The sequence below is a fragment of the Astatotilapia calliptera genome, chromosome 9, assembly GCF_964374335.1.
Source record: "Astatotilapia calliptera chromosome 9, fAstCal68.1, whole genome shotgun sequence".
NCBI lineage: Eukaryota > Metazoa > Chordata > Actinopteri > Cichliformes > Cichlidae > Astatotilapia > Astatotilapia calliptera.
This window is the reverse complement of record NC_137430.1, coordinates 28,383,447-28,400,681: the sequence shown is the minus strand read 5'-3', so window position 1 is coordinate 28,400,681 and position 17,235 is coordinate 28,383,447. Positions and strand designations below refer to the sequence as shown.

General features: G+C 38.5%; 1 long non-coding RNA gene across 1 annotated transcript; it reads left to right on the top strand.

The window, feature by feature from the left end:
• Window positions 1-16,238: 16,238 nt before the first annotated feature.
• LOC145430981 (uncharacterized) lies at window positions 16,239-16,853 on the top strand. The gene is made up of 2 exons (XR_013911344.1): window positions 16,239-16,606; window positions 16,689-16,853. It is a non-coding gene; the product is annotated as an uncharacterized LOC145430981 (long non-coding RNA).
• The last annotated feature ends 382 nt before the right edge of the window (window positions 16,854-17,235 follow it).

The window sequence follows — 17,235 nt, the reverse complement described above, 5'->3', positions numbered from 1 at the left end:
TCGACCTTAGTGTTCTCCTTTTTTAAAAATAAGAATCGATAAGGAATCGAATCGTTAAACAGAATCGAAAATGGTATCGGAATCGTTAAAATCTTATCAATACCCATCCCTAAAGGTGGTGCTCTCTTTTTACTTTTAAAGAACACGGTAGCATTATTTTTGGCAGGGTGTGATCTAGGTGCAGTGGGTCAAGGGCAGGTGGGACTGATTTGGAGTCACCTTGACTGAAAAGTCACGTAGGTTTGGATTATTATTTGTTATGCAAATGACCATCAAATCCTTTTCACAAAAATATTTCTACATCAGAAATACATTTTTAGCATTCTTCCATTTTTCTCTATTACATCTAGGCCTAAACTGTCATGCAATTTCATGTAAGAAGAAGCACAAATTGAGATTTCTTTGCCCCACGGTAGACTATCTCCTTCACTTAGAGGGCCTGAGCGTTGGTGCTTATTTACATTCTGCCCACAAAGCTTTTAAGTGCTGGAGGTCATTCTACAATATGCCAGAAAGACAATATCATGAACAAAAAAAGCAGAAGTGTCACCACCTAAACCCAGACCTTCTTCACTGGGAACACACCCACAGCATCCTGTACATGGAAACATAACTGTAGACAAGTGGCAGCCATGGTGAAGTCAGCCAGCTACAATGAACAAGTCTGACCACAAGCCCACAGCAGTCCTGCCCAACCAGCTCTCAGGGCAACCCCTCCACCTCGCGCTCACTCATCAGCTCTACCCAAAGTCTGACTTCAGAGCAATGTCCCTGCTTCCCAGTCTGAGGCAGTTTTCTTCAGCTTCTAATCCACAGAGGAGTAAGGGACTGATTTAAGAACAGTGTTGTCTGATTTCTTTTTATTTCTTTTTATTAAAGGCTTTTATTTTCCTTGTAATATTAAAAAAAACATTTAACTTCAACTTTGCCATGCTCTTAATAAGTTTGTCAATGTATTTATTAGCATGAATCTCAACGTATGCAATGACAACAGATTATCAGATTGAAGGGCTTTTGTTTCTGCCATGGGTTTTTTTGTTTTGTTTTGCTTTATTTAACTTCAAAAATTTATGGTGGAGTCAAAGAGTAAGCTTCTGTTCTCCATTTGTTTTGAATTCAAATGTTTGCATGATAGATGATCCTTTTCAAAAAGGACTGCTGCAAAGCCAGTTTCCCCAAAGTGTTTAAAAACTCCAGACTTTGCCCCCAATAAAACATTCAGGCATCGTCTGACACTGAAAGAAGCTGCTTGTACGTAAGAATGACAATCTGACTTTTGACACTTTCAATTTGATGCCATGATTCATCCCTGAGTAAAAGGGCCAGTGGACTCTGTGTAAGCCAAAATTTATATCCTTGAAAACAACTACAGTTGGTTTAATCCCATTTTGAATTGTCCGTGTGGGTTTTGTGTTTTGTTTTTTTTCTCAAGAGGAGATAAAATGTGTTGGTGGAGGACAAGGTGCAAGAGGTGAGAACCCAGGGGAAATCTGTTTCAGCTGAGTGCAATTTCTAATGCGCTAAAGCACTAGGGTAAAGAAACTGACAACAACATATGTCTTGAAATTGCAAAATTACTCTCTGCTTGCACTCAAGAGGCATTTTTGTCAGGTGCACCCTGCTAGTACCACGTTGAACCCCATCTCGCCTGCAGTACTGCCTTAATTCTTCATGGTATTGATTCAACAAGGTGCTGAAAACATTCCTCCGGGATTTTGTTGCTGTTGGATGCACATCCATTACATGAATTCCTCATTCCACCACATCCTAAATCTCACACAGCACAACTGCCACCCTCAACAGCCATGCCACATTCAAAGCCACTTAAATCACCTTTCTTCCCCATTCTTAGGTTCCACTAGAACAGAAGCAGGTGGTCTTGATCATGTCTACATGCTCGAATGGACTGAGGTGCTTTCATGTGATTGGCTAATTGGATATTTGCATTAATGAGCAGTTGAACAGGTGTAAGGCAAGGCAAATTTATTTGTATAGCACAATTCAACAACAAGGTGATTCAAAGTGCTTTACAGAGACATTAGAAACAAAAACAAATAAAAAGCATGATTTAAAATTGATTAAAACAAGCAAACAAACAAACTAACTAAACACACACATTTCACACCTGTTCGCGCGATCTGAACCCTTATCGTAAGGGGAGCTACCAGTCCTTCTGTGGACGAGCTACTTTCTATTTTAAATTCCCTGAATTTAAAATACTCTCTAGACCCAGTCTAGACCCAGCTGGGGAGCTACCCAGAGCTCTAAACCCACTTAACAAACAAACAAACAAACAACAGTATATAAAATCAAAACAGATAAAATCAGAAATAGATAAGATCAGTAGTTAGTGTAAGTTTTGAAATTTAAGCTTAAAAGTGTGGATTTGGTGCTTTATTCAAATGCAGCTGAGAACAGGTGAGTCTTCAACCTGGATTTAAATAAACTGAGTGTTTCAGCTGATCTGAGGCTTTCTGGGAGTTTGTTCCAGATATAAGGAGCATAAAAGCTGAATGCAGCTTCTCCGTGTCTGGTTCTGACTCTGGGAACTGATAAAAGACCGGATCCAGATGACCTGAGGGATCTGGAAGGTTCATACTGGGTCAGGAGGTCACTGATGTATTTTGGTCCTAAACCATTCAGAGCTTTATAGACCAGCATCAGAACTTTAAAGTCTATCCTCTGACGGACAGGCAGCCAGTGTAAGGACCTCAGAGCTGGACTGATGTGGTCCACTTTTTTGGTCTTAGTGAGGACTCGAGCAGCAGAGTTCTGAATGAGCTGTAGTTGTCTGACTGATTTTTTAGGTAGACCTGTAAAGATGCTGTTACAGTAATCAAGCCTACTAAAGATGAATGCATGGACTAGTTTTTCCAGGTCCTGTTGAGACATCAGATCTTTTATCCTTGAAATATTCTTGAGGTGATAGTAAGCTGATTTTGTTATTGTCTTAATGTGTTTTTCTAAGTTTAGGTCTGCATCCATCACTACACCCAAATTTCTCACCTGGTTTGTGGTTTTTAGATGTATAGATTGAAGTTCTCTGGTGACCTGTAATCGTTTTTCTTTGGCGCCAAAGTGGTTGGTCAGAGTATGTCACTATATTGTGCCTTTTCTACAAAGGTGGCAAAAGTACAGCAGTGACTCTACATTTAATGTCACCTAATTCTGACCGTGAGCTCTATTGCCACTGTGCACCAGCACTGAGCTTCAAACTGACCACAATCGGATGAGCTGACCTGTTTATCCACTTAGTTTTTTCTTGTAATATTTGATTAACAAAAATTTAATATAGCTCAGTTTGTTTTGCACGACACATTTTATTAAAACACATGAGAGACAGATCCAATATGTTAATAAAATGATGACATTACATGTAAGCTTTAAATTTGCAGTTTATCAAGTATCACTGCGCAGTCCGTACCTTTAAATATAACCTCACTTCTTCCTCCCCTGTCCTGTCTGTCATCTTACATCTTTCTCCTTCTCTGAATGATGTTAGTTCTCTTTCTTTTCTCTTCCTGTGAAATACAGCAGCTGGACCTTAGTTAGCAACGCACTGTAAAAAGTGCACACAAACAGTTGATGTGTTTGTTAATATTTGTTAAGCTGACAGAAACGCTGCATTTGAAATTACCTGCCATGTTACCTCCTCCTTGCTTCTTCTGCTTCTGTAGTGCTAGCTAGATGCTGAAGTACTGAAATCACAACTTACAAACACTTCACTCAGTTATAAGTTGCAAGCACTTGTTAAACTAGAAATGCTACTGTTAAATCTGAAGTAATGAGCCTGTTTTGAAAATGTAATGAGTAGAAATACAGATATTTGTGTAAAAATGTAGGAAGTAAAAGTGAAAAGTTGTCAAAAAAACGGAAACTACAGTTACTTGAAAATTCTACTTAAGTACAGTAATGAAGTATGTATACTTTGTACTTCCTATCTCTGCGCTAAGCATGGTTGTCTCTGTCCTACACTGAAACATTAAAGATATTTTTAATTTTCTATTAACTATTATCAGAATATTATCAATCTGTAAAGTGAACGGCGAAACACGTGCTGTTTATGTGAGGACAGGCATGAAAAAGTGTTTTTTTATATCTACTTACTTGGTAAACTGTATTTTATTAAAAGAAGAATCAGCCTCGAACTTTGTTTCCTTTGTCTTTACATAATCTGTGTATATCTCCTTCATGCACAAGGGTGCTTCTGGCTCTCTAAAAGGTTTTTTAAAAAAACATTTTTTTAAACAATACAATCTAACAAAAATATATAAGTGGCTCCACTTTTCAGTTGTATAAAATAGCAAAAAATAACAAAAACAAAATCATTAGTCTTTGCTGGATTTATAAATTACATTTAAAAATGCCTCCAGAGGAGCTGGACGAGTTAACCCTACTCATGCACTCATACGTTATTACAGATTCATCTCTGAATGAATTTACTGTCAGCTCCAGTATTGTTACTAGAAAGGTTAATGACTAATGGTTGTTTACTTCTTTGTGGTTTGTAGCCTTGTTAATCTGCTGTTAATGCACTGAATATAGCGTAGTGGGTCTATTTTAATTGGCATGTACATTTAAATGTGTTTTGGGAGTGTTAAAAGTTGTACACAATTTTTTTTTTTCAACGTTTTGTTGTAGGATTATCCTGTACTTTCAAAAGTTCAGTTTTTTGTTATGTTCTGTTTAATAAACTGCTGTGAACATGAGAGAAATGGGTTCATATTCAGCTCCCAGGGTGTTAAACTAATGTACTGTATGGAACAATTTGCAAGCGCTTTGTTACAAACACAATAAAAATATCAATGTATCTATTTATTAACTATAAAAAAAGAACTTCTGGAGTGCTAACAATCTAGGTTGAACCTCCAAATAAAGATAAACTATGAGCAAAGTCTTTGAAGCTTTAATCAAGGTAAGAAATGAGAGAAATATTCATGTGATTTTTTTCTCTTATTTCCCAATGACACATATAATGCCGTTGTTGTTGAATAATGTCCCCATGTACCTACCTGCTGTTCAAACTTTGAGTTTATGAGGGGCAGCCAATCAGAAGAAAGTAGACTTAATTTTTCAGATAGAGAAGGAACAGAGGAGTTGAATCTCTGTATATGAGAAGACCTGGATGCAAGAGGCAGCCTTAAAATACTCAGAGTTTATTTTACCAGTGGAGATAAAGCAGAGCTCTATTTATCTCAAATATAAGGTGCAAAAACAATTAGTCATTGGTGACTGTATTTCTTTATTTACCGCAAAGTTTTATGTGACCCGCTGAAGATGTAGATGATCAGTTTTGTTATAATTTACATGTTACATGTTTAGATCTTATATTTTTCATGTTTATTAACAAATGCCGTCCCTGTTAAATAGTTTTTGCTTTCTTTTCTGGCTTCAAATTAGCTAAACTTCATCAGTAAAGTAGCTCTTTTCCATTAGTTAATATACCACATTGATAAATAGCTTTGTGTGACAGACATTGTTGGGCATGTCATAATCCCAGAAATGAGACTCGGACAACAGGAAGCAGGTGCACAGGTTTTATTTACAATAAGAGATTGTATGATCGGGGAAACTGGGCAGGCAAGAGTCCAAATTAGCTTTGGGAGAAAGGTAGTTAGAATAAATGAGGAAGGACTGTTTTGAAAATTGTGTTCATTTGTCTTACATGTGGTCCAGAGGAAGACAGAGGTGGAGGTACTTGCAAGGGAGCAAGCGGAAAGTGTAGGTGGCTCCTAAATACACAGCCTCTTGCTGGAAAACACCCCGAGTCCCGGGAACTCACCTATCTGAGGGTGGAGCAGGAATTGAAGCCTTCCCTAGCAAGCTAAGAGAGAAAAGGAAACCCCCACCAGCCTGCTCCCAAACCATTACACAGGTAAGTAACCTCAGGTAACAGAAAGATATGAAGGATATGCCGAACTTGCTATAGTACGTGAATTTGGCCTTGATCTTGGTACAATGGAAAAAACAGAACTGCAGGTGGATAGATGCCGATGTTTCCACATAGAATAGAACGGGGGCGTCCTTGGATTCATTTATTTTTCAAAGTGTAATTTGACAAAGTCAGAAAAGTCGTTAGTTGAGCTTGATTTTGTCTTTGTTTCCCTGTCTCTTCGTCATAGTGAGGTTTAATCAGCCCCTAGATTATACACTATAGTTATAGAGTATTATTTTGTAGTTATGAAAGTTTTCTGTTTTACAGAATCCACATATTAAAACAACTGTGTGACAGTACAGTAATAAAGTTTTAAAGTCTTTGACTTCTAATGGTATAACCTGATTTTTTTAAGACTTTGTGGGAGCTAAACAAAAGCAACAGCAGCAAAAGCATGAACACTTTGAATTATCAGTCTTTGCCTGGGGACAGCTAAAGATTTTTCCCCATCCTTTTGTGATCTCTGATGCTTCTCAGTAGGAATATAAGCTTTAGCGGACAAGTGTTTGGGTAAAAGGGAGGACGTGAAAAGAAGCAGCGCTTGAAGCAATGTTGGCAAATGAATAGATCCAAGTTGAAATAAAGCCTTTATTGGAAATGTTGCATTGATTTTAGAGAACATTGTGCATGTTGGTTGAGTGCAGAAATACAAGTAGCAGCAGGGCTCTCTCCATTTCTGTCAAGCTGTGGGGTAAACCGGCCAGAGTGGCTTTCAGCTTGAATGCCATGGAAGTGCATTTGAGAAATGTTCCATAGGCTTACATAGTAACATTACAAAGCAAATATATAGTGTTCATTTCGTATTGTTGTGATAAAATAATAGTTAAGTGATAAAAATAGTTATCAGAGTGCGTGACTAAGGCACTGGAGGTTATGTTGACTAATAAGAAATGCGTTTAAAATGGCTTTATAGGTTTATAGAAGCTGACAATGTCATTTCATCCTGACGTTAAAGCAACATTATCCATGAGGTTTGCTTGCATTGCCTATTGTCCTCTTTCTCCTATTTCCGCCTACACTTTTAGCTTGTATGTGTTGAAGGTCTTACTTCTCTTACTGCGCTTACTTTTTAACCATATGGGGAAACACTCACAATCTGTCTGTGGTGGCAAGTCTGGGAGTGATTCATGCAATTCGAGGCAGTGCAAGTGTAAATTATTCTCCATGTGTCTCAGTCTGTTTACACCTGTCATTCATATTCCGATGTGTTTACATGGTGCCAATTCATTAGTTTATTCAACTTAAAATACTTTGTATTGTAAGGTAAAGACCCTGCAGCCTTACAGAGAAAGAGTCCTGTGGTCGAGCATTCAGTGATGGTGTCAAGGTTAAAAAAACAACAAAAAAAACCCTGAGGCAGAACCAGAATCAGGGCTGCTAGCCATCTGCCACGACTGGTTGGAGGAGAATAGAAAGGCAACAAAATAGCAAATAACAATAAACACTCAGCAGGTTGGTGGTTTCATTAACCTCAGGAACGTGCTGCTCTGTAGCAACAGATATGCAGAGATACAAAAAGAAACAGGACAGAAACAAGGCTGGACAGTTAAGAAGAAGGAAAACAAAGTTAATAGCAGGCATGAGTAGCATACAAATATATGGAGTCCAGCTCAGTGCAGTGTGGTTGGTCCCTGAGCAGTCTGAGTCTATAGCAGCTTAAAATTAGATTCATAAATGTTCAGACAATATAGTTTTTGTTAGTTTTTTTTGTAAATTTCCCATGTACATCACTACAATAGATTGTTTCCACTCAAGCAATCAGCATGTGATTGAAGTGCAGACTTTCAGTTTGAATTCAGTTGGATTCATGTTTAGCTCAAATGTACTTAGATAAACTAAAACCACTTAAAATTTAAAGGCAGTTTTTAATCTCTTTTTCAGAAGTCTGAAACATATAGACATCACTAAATGCTCAGTTGAGATGTTCTGCTACACCTTGACTGCAGCCAACCTCAGTTTCTGGTTGTTTGTAGCTCTGTCTACATTCAGTTTTGTATTTACTAACTCAAAGGTATCCTCTGCTGAGTTAAGGTCAGACTGTGATATAATGTTTTAGCCTTGAAAAACTATCGGGCTGCTTTCCCACTTTGCTGCATTATGAAACGTTGCCTGATAAGTTTTGCAGCATCGGACTGAATGTCAGCAGACAGTGTAGCCCCGTACACTTCACAGTTCATCCCGTTCTGTCAGTATGTTACATCACCAGTAACCAATCAGCTATTCCATCTCACAGTCACATATGTCGATACCCCAATACTGTTTTTTGAGACTGATATCAAATTTTACACCTTGTTGTAAAACCCTCTCTATTTCCATTCATGAATGAATCTCTTGAGTGTAGGCAATGGCAGTGATGCTCCTACCTATTGTCCAGATCTTGGTTGAAAATATTTTGTGATCATGAACTTTTATTGCTTTCTCTGGTCTTTCGGGCCTTTTGGTGTACATTCCCTCTTTTTAAGAATAGAATGAACCTAAATTTTTTCCAAAAAAGGTCTGGAGTTCTTACTCTAAAGATGATGATAGGCTCCAGCGCACCCCACAACCCTGAAAAGGATAAGCAGAAGCGAATGGATGGATGCATGGATGGTCTGGAACTCTTACTGTATTGATGGAGTCTCTCGACCAAGTTCAACACTTGACGTCAACTCCAGATATTTTATTTGTCTCGTCTGTCTTGAAATAGCAAGGGATTAGACCTCACCTGTTCATCTTCATAAAAACAGTTGTTATCCCTAAACACTAAGTTGTAAGTCTGCACTTTAATCACATCTTGATTGTTTGATTTAAAAATCCGCTGTGGTGGTGTAAAGAAGCACAATTACAAAAACTGAATCAATATTTTATAGACCTAGATTTACTGTAACTGTTCATATAGTGCTCTGCAGCTGACAGTGGTCTCTGGTTGCCTAGGTACACTGTCCTCTACCTGTACTGAATGTATCATTTATAGTTCCTTTAATTCATCTCAAAGAGCCAAGATTACTTTTACTGTGTATCGCTAGCAGTTATTTGCCCCGCAATGCCTGAAAGTCACCAAATTTCCCTGACACTGGTCTCTGATTGGTACATGTGTAGCCTGGCTAAATTAACCAGCCCAGAACACAGATTATCTTTGCGGTTCTTTTAATCTGAATGATAAAGTAAGCGCTCAGAAGAAAATAAAAAGGTTGTAAAAATAAGAAAATAAAATTGTTACAAACAAGTCTTATCCAGCTGTGTGCACTGGTAAACCTTTGCTACTGCAGGTTATTTTCCCAACTTTATCAGCATCTGGAACTCAAAGACGTCTAGCGTCAATTTGTGACTGATATAAACCCATCCAGAAACAATACAACTTAGCAGTGCAAAAATAACTTTAGTGGCATCTCCTGCTAAAATACAAAACCGAAATTAAACAGTTAACAACAGTACATTTTCCCTCTTACACACGGAGATACTATAATACAGGTGTGAACTCAAATACATACAGTGCATTAATCCAGATCCCTCAGAGATGAACAGCGAAGTCGGTCACAACAAATCCTGGTGCCTTAACTGTTCCACACGTCATCCTTAAAACAGACCACGCAGCGAAAACACGGCATTGCGCACCCACATTACACCAATGCAAGCTAGCACTTCCATGAATGTCTCTGTGGATCCCCATCATGCCTTGCACTCTCAGGGGTACCCCAAAAGAAACAGTGCCATCCAGTGGCATGTTCCATAATACTGACCTTTCACCTGGCTACACATAGATGTTGGTCTCTTCCTGTGAGTACACCCTGATCCAGCCCTAACTACAGGCGGGATACGTCTCTTTTTGAAAAAGCCTGACCGTAAAATTACCTGTGTTTTGAACCCCAACCGGGTCCACAGGACATGGGGCCTAATAGTGGAAAGCTCTGTCTCACATTGCTCTCTTGAAAACACAAATAAGTCTGCAGTCTGAGAGTGGAGCGCTCGATTGTCATAATGTGGAGCTAGGAGATCCTAAAGATATGAAGGCACTTGGTCTTGAGGCTTTGTTTTGTGCATTTATCTGGGAACTGAGGAGGAAAATTCCTCTCTTTTGAGTCCATGTTACTTATCTTGCTGCAGCATTTTGGATCAGTTGAAAGCTTTTCTTCAAAATAAAGAATCACAATAATTCATCCTGCAACTAACAGACAAGTGGACTATTTTTATCATATGATTTATCACATTTCACAGGCAAGAAACACCTGAAAGTGGGACTTTGTAAGGCCAAAAAAATCCAAATTCAAAAACATCAAAGATACAAAAGAAACAACGGCGTGTCGTAAGAGAGAGAGGTGTTTTTGATTCCTTGTGCATGAATACTGCAAACTCGTAATATGTCTGGCTCTTCACAAATTAAAAACAATTTTGCATGTTCAGTACATATCGATCTGTGTCAGATGAGTGTGTTCTAGTCTTAGAATAGGCTCATCTTCATATGATACAGTGTCTATTTTGAGTCACATTAGACTATTAGAATAATGCCTAGTGAATCATCACACGTAGTGATTTAATAAGGGAAAAATAAAATGTACAAAAAAAGCAGACATGTCCTGGACTAATTTAATCCTTCTGCCTTACTGTTATGTCTCAAAATTATGCGAAACAATAAACAAGCCTCTTCTATCTACGCCTGTGGATCAGAAGGCCTACGAGGTGTGGGAGGAGGGTGTGAGTCCAGTCGTGACCAAGGACCCAGGTTTGTAAAATGAGTGTACGATAACTATATTGCATTTTTAGCAGTAAAATTGTACAGCCTTGAGTGTGTAATTTGTGTATTGTTACATCATACTGGGATTGAAAGTTTCCAAAATTAGCCGCTGTGTGGAAGCTTTTAAAACAGCGGTGGACAAATGGGCAAAACATTTCAGAAGAAAGTCAAAGGCTGCTCCTCCCACTGTCTCCAAAGAACTCTTTGCTTACTAATAATTTGCTGAGATGGGGTTGTTGTCCGATAATGTGGCTCACCTGCGCCTTTCAGGCTGTAAAAGCTGGATTTCACCTGGTATCGACTCTCTTCGGTGTTCATGTTTTGTTGATTCATTTTCAGCAAATTATCTTTTATTGAAGGTAACCTCTTCTTGTCAAATACAAGAGAATAGCTCGCCTCTAAAAAATGTTTTACCCTTTATAGTGGCAGTATTCAAGTACTTTCCTCTGGTATAAATCTAAAGTACTTATACTTTACTAGAGTGGTTTATTTTCACAAGACTTTACGCTCACTTTTACAGACAAATATTGTACCTTTCACCACTCCATTTGTCAGACACATTGGTTATTATTTTTACTTACAGACATATAGCAGTAGTATTCAGCAGCTATAGCTGAAATGTTGAACAAACAATAGTAACTGGCTGTAAAAAACAAAACTGGATGCTTTACTTGTGCTAAAAACCTTAAAGTGACCACATGGTGTTATTTGTAGCAGGAACTGCACATATTGTGCCATTGTGATCTTTTTAGATCAGACAAAAGGCAAAAGCAATTTAAATAGCTTGTTGTATGTATTTATCATTTATTGGGGCTGAGAAAATATACTTTAATGGCAAAAAACTATTTTGTGATGGGTTAGAACCAATAATTATAATCATTAATTCGATTAACCAGCTGTTTGGTTGGGTTGGACGCTCCATGCTGTGTCACAGAGAGCCCAAATTACCACCATTACATTTGCTGTTAAACCAAAAGTCACAATGAGACTGGAACTCTCAAACAGACAAAACACACTCATTACAACCAAAAGCATTTCTGAATGTCCAACACCTTGAATCCAATGGACTGCAACAGCAGAACCTGGTCTTACCCTGCTCGTTCGTTATGCCTTGTAAAAGTCTGCATTTAAAGGCAAGTGTTGTAGGAAGAGGAAGCATTCATCAGTCTTTCACACGTGATAGCTGATTGTTCTGTACAGGCCTCTCTGAGGCATATATGTATTGAAAGGGCAGAAAGGAGCAATACCAACCAACAAAATAATTTCTATTGGTTTGTTTAGCTTCCTCGGATGGACATCACAATCACATGTGGTCCTGACTGAATTATCTAAGTGATGCTTGCTAAAAAACGTCATTATTACTTTACTATTTTCAGCAATCCTGCGTATGACAATATTTTGCAAAAGTTAAAGCTCAAAATGACCGCTACAATAAATCGAGTACCATTGAATTGACATTTTTATTGTATTATTTCATTACACTATTTAAAGCAATTACCGCTTTGTACCGATAATTAGCTCATAATTACCAGATATGAAAAAGCATAATTGCAGAAATGTAAGAGCTATTCTGCCTCCCACAAACCAATTAATGCACGAATCCCAGGAAGTGACTGTCTTTTTTTTTTTGTCCTTAAATATTACCCAACTGCATCACCAGTGATATTCATGACTCGGTGTCATCTCATGAGACAGCAGCTTGTACTACAGCATCTTGATGAAGGCTGGATATTGATTAGACATATCAAAGCAGTCACAGGCAACAGCTTTTCAGCCTGTTTATTACGAGGACTGACGTAGATCAATATAACAGGACATTTTGTAAGCAAGTTTAGAAAGTTTGTTATTTACCAAGTAGGTTCTCAAGTGCATGTAGAGCTAGGGGTGATCTATAATTTCCTGCTTAATACCACAAAGATATAATAAATACTGAAATGTGTTCTTGGAAAAAGAGAGGGAGAAGAAAATGAGTTAAAAAAAAGAGGACATGCCACTTGAATGAAAGTCTGTACATTTAACTCTAAAGTCTTTGTTTATCTCCTAACATTTGTCCACCGGAAGTGGGTTCATGAACTATATCAACAGTGATCAAGGCTGATAAAGTATAGTTACGTAAAAATAGTTTCATATAACTCTATGCAGAAACTCAGGTGTGTTAATACAGTGCCACAATATTCACAAGAATGGATGTCTTAGCAAATATATCCCAAGATCACAGTGTGCAATGCTCAAAGAAAGGGCAAGAGGAGCTACATGTCTTCGCTACTGTTAAATGTTAGCATCCATAACAGTACAGTTAGAAAAAGTCTGGACATTTCATGATTGCAGAGTCCTGTGAAAACGTTCTTTTTCTCAAGCCTCTGTGTTCTGTGTATTATTTAGATTAAATATATATTTTATTTTTACATGTGTAAAATGAAAGCTTGCCAAATTGCAAAGGACCTGAACTGAATATTTTTGCCCAAATGTGCTATGCAATGAAACATCTGAGGGACTGAAGCTGCTGCATTTTCCTAACGTCCAATTTTTCTGAGTGAACATCCTCTGAACGAACAGCTGTCTAAATAAACTGAGAAAATCTGAAACTACAATATTTGTTCCCCATGATTGTGTGAACAGGGAGATAAATAAAAGGCTTTTGTGGTATTTTAACAGATGAAGAAAACCTTATTGATGTATCTATTAGTAATTGTTAAGGGAACAGAAAACTTGTGCAAAACAGTAGTAGTTAAGTACAGTTGCAGCTAGAATAATGTTGAATGCTGCTTAATTTCGTTTGATAAATTGGGAAATTTTACTTTTTATATTCAAACTTAAAAGCATGGATTTAATTACCATTCATTTCCTGCAAAATTCAACATAAGGGCTCTTAAGAAAGCTCTACGTATCACAATTTGTTCTTTGTGAGATTATATGCTGTTGACTTTAACATAAATAATATTACAAAAGACTGAAATTCAATCGTAAAAATGTACTTTTCCCTGAACAATACTCTGTCCAGGTGGTGTACTGAAGGGATTTTTTTTCTTAGCACATTAAGTTCAGTTGTTTATGGAGTTGTTGCAAAACTTATTTAGCTTTGAATGAGCAGACCTTGAGAGATGACAAATGTGCTAACAGTATCGACTTTATGAGAAAAAAAGAAACTTTGTTTTCCCATGTAGAGGCGAATATTTCAGAATGTATGGAAAGGAATGAAATATATATTTAGCTTATTACTCATACATGCACTGAGATGCACACTGTTTGCTCCAGCAAAGTAATTACTGCAAAGTGGTTCATTATTATGATACCTTATTCAGAATGATAGTGACTAACTTGCACAGCGAAGCATTTAGAAAATAAATGTGACTCTTGTTAGACACAGGTGACAACAAACAAATTTCTTACACACACACATCCGGTCAGTCACACATCAGGAAGATGGCCACAAGCAACCACATGCTCAGTAACTACCTCAGGCAGCAGAAACTCAAGAAGGTATGTCCATCGAGGCTGGGGTCTATCTCACCAGACAACACCCTCGGTGCAGGCTGTGTAAAGATACCCCTGAGACAATCCAGCACATAACAGCAGGGTGAAAGATGGAAGCAGGCAGGGCATACATGGTGGTCGAGAATGACCGAGCTAAGATCCTTTGGGACTTCCAGATACAGACAGACAAACTGGTGATGGCTAACAAACCAGGCATAGTAGAGAAGATGGCCGTGGGATAGATGTAGCTATACTGTATGAAGCAACATCAGGAAGAAAGAACATAAGAAGCTGGAGAAGGGCTCAGAGAAGAGCTTGAAAAGAATATGTCGAGGGTGAAGGTTACAGTGAACACTCGGTGCGGTGAAGCCCAAGCTAGGGGAGTGACTCCAGCAGATCCCAGGAACAATATCTGAGATTGCTGTCCAGAAGAGTGCAGTCCTAGGAACAGTAAAGATACTGCACAGCTTGAAGGATAAACTGCTCGCTGGGGTGAGAGGGGATAAAGGTACAAGGGCGTAGATTTGGTTTTGGCATTGGTGGGGACGGATCATTCAACCACTGAACCCTGCCCTGTTTCTTTTTTTTTTTCTTTTTGTCTTTGCTTCTTGATAAAAAGAGGAGAAATATACTTGCCTACATATGCTATTCTACATGCTTTTAAACCATTTAAAATTACATTTCATAGTTTTATGTGTGAATTATATAATGTTAAATTGCTATTAAATAAATGACTGACTAAGTATTTTAGATTTTAGTTTACTTCAGCCATAATCCATATAAATCAGGTATCATACAAAAATAAAAATAGTTTCAAATACAGTCATGACAATAAAAGAATATGACTTTAAGGACTTAACAACATTACTTCAGTTGTATCATCTTGATGCATGCTCAATCATCCAGGTAATTAATTTTCCAAAAGTTGATTCTGTTCATCTGGACGTAGCGTTTTGTGGGAGAAACGTTTCGTCACTCATCCAAGTGACTTCTTCAGTCTCAGCTGACTGCAGGTTTCCCCGATCTTATAAACAGTACATTTGCATAGTGACTTAACTTCAGTTATAGTACACCAACATCTCTTACACATTAGCACTAAGGGAACACTGAATGACCTGGTGGTTTTTGTCCCTAAAACTACTCATCTAAGATTACCACAAAGTAAAAGATCTCTCAGCAAAATTATGCAACAGTTTAGACACACTGTTGCCCCTATCAAAGCAGAGAGCTGGGATTTTTTATTCTAAACATGAACTACTGTTACAGCAACAGACATGGACTACTGGTGTCCCACACAACAACTCAATGTCCACTATGTGAAGGAGCCAAACACATGCCTTATCGATATCGAAAGCGAGTTTTGAGACAAGAGATTTGTGACATTTAGTGTGTTTGGTGTGTAGTTAGTGTGTTGTGTTGTCTTGAGTAGTGTGGTCGTTTGTGTCAAAACAATAAGGGCACTACTGAATGTCACAGTTACTTCTTCCTTCCACTTAGCGTACAGTCTCAGGGTGCTGGACTTGGGGTGAAACTGTCCAAGAATGGTAAGGAGCTTTCTTGTCTGGATGTCACTGGCTTCTGTCTCCTCCTTTGGCCAGCTTAGGCCCTCTAAGGCTCTGGATGTTGTGGGGCTGTACTAGTTAATGCACCCCTGCAAACACATGGAAATGTGTGTTGTGTGTGTGTGTTTGTTAATTAAAGTACATTGAGTTAAGATAGTGGAGGACCAGAGAATGTGTTCCATCTCCAAGGTATGTCCCACGGTACTGTGGAGAGTTCATCTATCTGTCAAACCTTGGAGGAACAGCTCTTTGGCCTGGCAGAGGAACTCTGAACTATAGATTTTATCTTCTCAAAGATATTTAAGGCTGTGTGGGAGTTTGGCAAACCAGTCTACATTTGTTTTTTGTAGCTGGAGAAGACATGATCAGGAGTTCAGGATCCAGGAGTATGGAGCCACTCTAGCCAGTTCTTGTGAGCTATTCAGTGACCGTATAACCACATGTGCAGTTTGGTTCATGCGGCCAGCAATAAGTAAGACTCAGCCTTTTTTTTTTTTCAAACATTTTTATTTTATTTATTTTTTTAAACTTCTTTTATGTTTTGATTTTACTTTAGGTTTGCTCTTTAGTTGTGTGTTGTTGATGCTGGATGTCGGTTCTCATTGGCTCTTGGACTTTGTGTTTTTGGTCTGTGAATGTCAGGATCTGACGGCGCGCTGACCAGTCGACCTGCCAGTGTGTATATTTGTGTGCGTGTGTATGTGTGTCTCTCCTGTCGCCCTGTCTTCCCCTCCGGCTCCGCTGTCATGTGTTAGGAGGTAACCTAGCAACAGGCTACCTCCGACCCGGAAGCGCTGTCGCCCGGAGCTTGTCGCCCACCTGCAATCAATCCACCAGCTGCTGCCAATCAACTACCATCTTCAGCAGGGCTACTTAATGGTGTGGCTGAGCGACAAACAGCGCTGGAGTGTTGCACTAAGCCTGGTAGTGTTTTCGAGCTGCTAGCGTTATTGACGTACTGTCTGATCTACGTACTCATTTTGCGGTCGTGTGTGTGTTTACCCAGGGATTGACGTAGGAATCACGGACACAAAGGAAGCACTTGGAGGAGAGACGGGCACTCACTACCACGCACGGGCTTACACAGAAGGACGCACTATCACCATTGTTGCACATTTGAACTGTTGTCACCTTGCTGCACTGTAAATAAATGCACTGTCTTTATTTCTGAGCTCCGCGCCTGAGTCCACTCTTTAACAACCGTGACAGTGAAAAGTGCGAGATAAATAAAGATTGCATGCTTTCCACCTAAAGTTGATAAGATAAGATAAGATAACTCTTTATTGTCATTGCACAGTCATACATAGTACAATAGTACAATGAAATTGGAAAACTGTCCTACGTCGGCACTACATGTAACACAACACGATACATCACAACGCAACACAAACAACACAACACAGTATAATAACTTAGTAATAAAAAAGAAGAATAAGTGTATTTGTATTGCACACTGTTATTATTGCACATTAGTTATTATTGCACCTTGTTATAAATATAAATATTATTATTATTACTGTTTTTACCGTTGTTAACCCCCCCAAAAGAAGTCC